Below are 6,000 nucleotides of genomic sequence, written 5' to 3' on the forward strand. Positions count from 1 at the left end.
TAGCCCTCCTGACTTTTTACGTACCACCTGTCCCTAACTAGGCCCGCTCTCAGCGTCTGGCACTCTCCTAATTATCGCAGTGGGCTCTTAGGGCGTCCCACACGCCGCTGACCAGGTCAAGGACCCACGTGGCCCCCCGAACACAAAACACGTAACTCAGTTAATTGGTTTTTATTTTTACTCACGGTACACGTCCTTACACGATCCTCCGTTGATACAGCTTTAAACGCCCGAGGCACGAATTAGATTAGGTGAGGAGGCGAACCACGCACATGGTCGCCTCAAGGTACAGACACGTCCACCCTCGGCTGGCAGGAGAGAGAGACTGGGCTGAGCTCATGGCTTGCAGGAGGCAACATGGCGCCCCTTCGCGCCGAACACAATTACCGTTACAACTTTGCTGTAGCGTGCCCCGGGTTACTATTAGAAAATACATAAATCCTTTTACAATAATTATTAAATTACTTCCATGTCCAGACCGTCTGTAATAATTACTTATAAGTATAAAACATGGCTCAAATGAGTTGCATGCTAGTTCCTCCGTCGCCCGCTAGGGAGCGTCCTTGTTCGTGCTTGGACTTATTAAATAACAAAAGATCATGAAGTTATTAATTAAAAGACACTCACATGCATAGCCATCGTTATACTGTTTTGGGGGGGGGGAAAGAAAAAGGATTACAATATTAATTAATATATATTAGGGGTGCGGCGCACTGCATCTAAGCGCCCTCTTGCCGGGCTAGAAACACACGCACACACGCACACATGCACGCACGAGCGGGAGGTTTGAACAGAGATGGTGGTTGGGCGGTGGCATATCGGGCTCAAAGGGGTCGCAGGCCCGGACGACGTCAATATGTTTTTGAAGATACCATTTTCAGTGTCAGTAAAGTATAGAAATCAGTAGCAAATCCCAAAAGCCCTCAGTCTGACAATATTTTACTGTAATTTAAACTGCATTTTTTTTTACATGTCTAATGTAGATTTATTTATATCATTCCTGACTATTTGTTGTAGGATATATACCTATGTAGTACGGTACCAAGTTTTTTTACTTGTTAATGGAGAAAAAACTTAACTTAAATATTTCAAATTTGCATTAAACTGATAACCCTATTAAGTTGTTTACTGTATCTCCAAGGTTGCATTTAGTGTTCTTTATTTAAAAATGTATTTTATAAATCATTCATAACATATTTTATTAATAAAATATCAAATACTATAATGGTAAAATAAACGAATAACATTCAAGTTTCAATTTGTATTTTTTTTTTTTTTTTTTTGCCTTTTATAGTGCTTGGCATGTGTTTACCCATAATTTTGTTTAATGTGATTTTGTAGGATTGGCAGGTAAAATCATCTTAATATAATAGTTTTACATTCTGCAGGTATTTGGTATTTATAGATACTTACTTCGCATTGATATTGTGACATCCATTGAATGTCTGCAAGCCACGAACCATTGAAGCTGTCATGTTCATCAGGCATACATCAGAAGACAGATTAGATGTAGTTAACTGATTGGGCTGAGTCTTCATAGTCTTCCAGTCTGAAGTTCAATGCTTATAATGTTTTCTTGCTTTTTTTTTTACTTTTACTTTTGCCCCCTTGAAAAACATGATCATATGATTCTACTGTACTGGTTTGAACGTACATTAGTTGTCGTAAAGTTTTGTGGTTTGTTATGATCATTTTCATACTGTGGATGATGAACCCATTCGCCTGACTTAAGATGACAAGGCCGTATTTGCGATACTTGATTGTGAATTTTACATTTCCAGTTTTTTGTACAATCCAGAATACGAAGTTTCTTTATGGGGTTAAAAGTGGATCCTGCTTGGAAGAAAAGCCAGCATTGAACCAGATTGTTAGTGGTATGTTTGTGTATGACCATGCAGAATTTAGAGACGTGATCGGAAGAAACGGTTCCATAAATGTGTTTACCAAAACCATTCTGATTACCTCTATATGTTTGTCTCCTCCTGTTGTACCTTGGACTTCTCCATTTTGCTGTCTGCATTTGGAATGACAAGTCCTGGCTTCTTTGAGGTGTGAGACGGCATGTACACCATATGTCTTGGAAGTCCCTTGAGGTTATTAGGCATTCTGAAACTAATATTCATACAGATATAAAAGAAACCTGATCTAATGTCATTAATGTATTGATTTATTGTTCTTGGTTATGAAGAAAGTCTATTGCATCTGAAGTAGGTATTTCAAAGTCATTGTATTACTGTGCGTTTCTTCTAGGTGGTGTTTTATAAAAGGAAAGTGATTTGATGAGAGATATTCTCAGAGGGTAACACATTTTGTGGCTGTGGTAGTTATAATTTAGTTTTTATGTTTTGGTGAGAGATTTGGATGTTCAGGTTATGTTGGAAGATGCACATTTCCAAAAATGGTGTTTTTATGGTCTTATTCCACTAGGATATGTTAATTATTATGTAAGTAAGAATTTTGGTTATTAATTTTTTGTCATAGTATTTCATGTTTGTAGCTATCATTGTACCCTCCAGCAAAATCTTCCAAGATCTGATAATGGTGTTATCTATGAGCGGCTCCTTTAAAAATAATCAAATTGTGCTCGGGAGTTGATCAAACTGTAATCCTGTGCAATCTCTCTCCCTGTGTAGCAACGTTGGCTTTAAGTGTTGTGTCAGGTGCTGCGTTACCATAGGCATTTTGGTATTGGTTGAACCTGGAATACAAATCCATGCACTTTCTTTAACATTGTGCTTTTTAATCCGTATTGATGTCTGACCAGTTGTAGTTTTTTTCATAATAATGTTTGGATTTGAGGAATTTTAGGTATGAACTGCTTGTAGCATTTTGACTTTTATTGGTGTATTGCTTTTGTAGCACATTTTGTGAAATTCTTTCATTGTTGGCTTACTTGTTCTCTCTAAGTATGGCAGACAATGTTGGTTCGATAGGTGGTACAGTCTCTTGTCTCATCAGTGGATGTAAAATTATTTTTCAATTCTGCAAAGATATTTCTTCACTGCACAAAATGGATGGAACCAAATGTGTGATGTAGGCAAGGAATTGTTTAGTGGATAGGTTGAATTGTACAGTGTATCTCTGTCTTGGAGGAGTCTGGTTAAAAAAACTGGCAATCTTGGAAATTGTACGGCTTGTATTGGGAGTAAGTCAATGGTGAGGTGACGTGGAAGTAGTTGCCATGGATACTGAAGATGGAAGGATGGGGTTGTTTTGGAGGTTGCAATTCTCGTGGTTTGTGTATCTTACGATGGTGTGATTTTGTCTGTTTGCACTCCTGTCATTGTTTGAATTCAAAAGTGGCGGGTTGAGGTTCAGTTGTTTGTATCTGTGTGGTTTGGGTTCCATAGGTAGAAAGCTGTATTATGTAAATTATATGTTCCTGAGCGACATCACTAATGGCGGTTTTAGTAGCATTTAGCATCATCAGTTTAGTTGGTTGTATGGTATCAAGTTTACAGTTATTTAACTGAGGATCTGTTGTCTCTCTGTTCTGTTCGAGATATTTTATCATCGAAAGGTGGAAAGAAAACTTGCTTATTATTTTATTTTAAGGTGGCTCAGCAGCACGTTTTACAGATTGTGTCATTTTAGGTATGTAGATTTTCCAGTAGATTGAGAGGATGAAGTTGGTATGCTTCATACTTGATACCTACCCGTGGCATGGTTTAGAACTTTATATATATTCCTGCTATGTTTTAGGAATCTGTCATCCCCCTTTCGAGGCTTTTTGTCCACTCCAGGGAGTACTGATTACTGGCTTCTAAGGTAGTTTGTTAAAGTAACCTGGTAGTGGTGCAACCGGTGAGTTAGGTATAACGTCTTCACAATAAGGAATTGGTGATGGTGGTGGAGAAAGAAGTTCTATGTAACATGGTTCAACTACTTGGAATACAGGTAATTGTCATTTTAAGTCTAGCAGCAAAAATTAATTTTCAAGTCAGAATTTTGAAAATAATATTCTATGTCCTCATCTTCAGAGTAGGTTTTGATGTCGATGGTCTGTTGTGGGTTTTGATGTTGATGGTCTGTTAGATGCAGTCCCAGCAGTTGCACCTGGTTCATCCGTTCTTTCAGGCTCTGTGTTCAGCTCATGTGGTGATGAACAGGATTGTGGTCGGTTAGTCGGTTGCTTTTATATACCCTGAGGGAGGTGAATGTTGAGGTTATTTATGATAGTCATAATAAGGTATTTTTGTGTCTGGATCTTCCGACGTACAGTAGGTACCGTTACATAAGCTTCCCTCTGGGATTATGTTTTCACATGAGAGATAGAGGGACATGTGGAAGAGTTACAGTCCAAGGAAGTTGTTATGCGTAGTGTGTCATCCCTGATCCATATATTCCACCTCCCACTTCAAATTAATAATTCAACATTCCTTAAATGTCTCAAGATTTGAACATCCCATATGTTGGACAGATCTAAAAAAATCTGGCAAAGAAAAATATATATGTTAACTTCATTTTATTTCTTACAAACAAAAAACATGGTATTATTACAGAACTTTATGTAATGCTTTTGCATGGATCTTTTGTTTGTGAAAGATGTAGTGGACAAGCAGAGATTGATAGAGGGACACACTAAAGTGTTGACTAATTTGAAACAACACAGTTTACTGTTCCGAATCTTGTTTTTTTTTGGACAGTTTCTGTCACATGAAGAGAACCATTAAAGAGCTATTTTAAACAATTCTTATGCAGGATACCGTTACAAACTTGCAAAATCTCGATTTTCATCCACTGAAAAAAAAAATCATTAAATAAGTTTACTAGACTTTGCAGTTAAAACAAAATTATTTCAAATGCTGTTTGTCAGGCAGCTTCCACTTACGTTATATTTTTATTGGCTATATAAAACAACTATCTATATCCATGTACATAAGTTCTCACTGGTGGGCTAATGGATCCCAACTAAATGTAAAAAAGCAAAACTCCCAAAAATGTTTTTTCCATTCTAAGCAGCCCAAAGACTTGTTAAACACATGTCAATTAGAGAGTTATCTTAAAAAAAAAAAAAAAAAAGAGTTTATTAGTGTTTCCAAAATGTCTTTCAATTGGCAACCACATGCCTGCATCAAAACATGTCATGTTGGCCACTGTGTATGTATGTGTGTGTATATACATATATTTAATTTGCCAGGACTGGATTGGTTTGGATAAATTTTCAAAGTATTAAAAAAATATATATACAAACACTTGAAAGTGTTTACTTCATTTTGTGATACCTACTAGCATGTTTTGATTTGGGGATGATTGCTTATAACCAGGGACATGCATTTCTGTTGCTATTTTAAAGCATATCATCCTAATCAGCATCCAGCCTGCGGCCTGGCCAGCAAAGTAACACACATGATTTTTCCAGGATCTCATTGAAGTCCTGTGCTCCTGCCCTTGCTTGCACCCTCTCATTCCTGATCCTGTCTCGCCTCGTAACTGCCAACATACTCCTCATAATCTTCATACCTATTGCTCTGATCTTCCTGGCATCTCTCTCATCCACAGTGCAAGTGTCTACTCCATAAGTGACCTTGGGCACATGAGCACATGGCACAAAGTTGTGTTCTATTTAACTGAAAGTGGTAGTTTTTTCCCCTTCAGTTATTTTGACTATTTAAGTCAAAATTTACACAAATACTTAAAGTTTTCATTTGAATGTCATTTACAACACTACAACATATCATTTGTGTCAGCAGTACAAATTAATGCTCCATCAATTTCACAGTATCATTATTTTTTGGAGGTGGTTTCTCTGTATTTTTTAAAAAGTGAAAAGTTCATGTTTTTGATAACAAACAATAAAATTCACATTATTGCAAATGCAATGAACTATGGTCCCTACTTACAACAAAAAGCCTAGATATTGCAGGCTTTAAAGTATAAAATACATTTTTTTAAAGATTTATTTTAGCAAATTCAATATATAAATTAATGTATCCAAAATAAAAAAAAATTTATAATGTATAGAAACATTTGGAATGAACTTGGAAAATTATATGAAAA

The sequence above is a fragment of the Bacillus rossius genome, chromosome 3 (genome assembly GCF_032445375.1).
Source record: "Bacillus rossius redtenbacheri isolate Brsri chromosome 3, Brsri_v3, whole genome shotgun sequence".
Classification (NCBI taxonomy): domain Eukaryota; kingdom Metazoa; phylum Arthropoda; class Insecta; order Phasmatodea; family Bacillidae; genus Bacillus; species Bacillus rossius.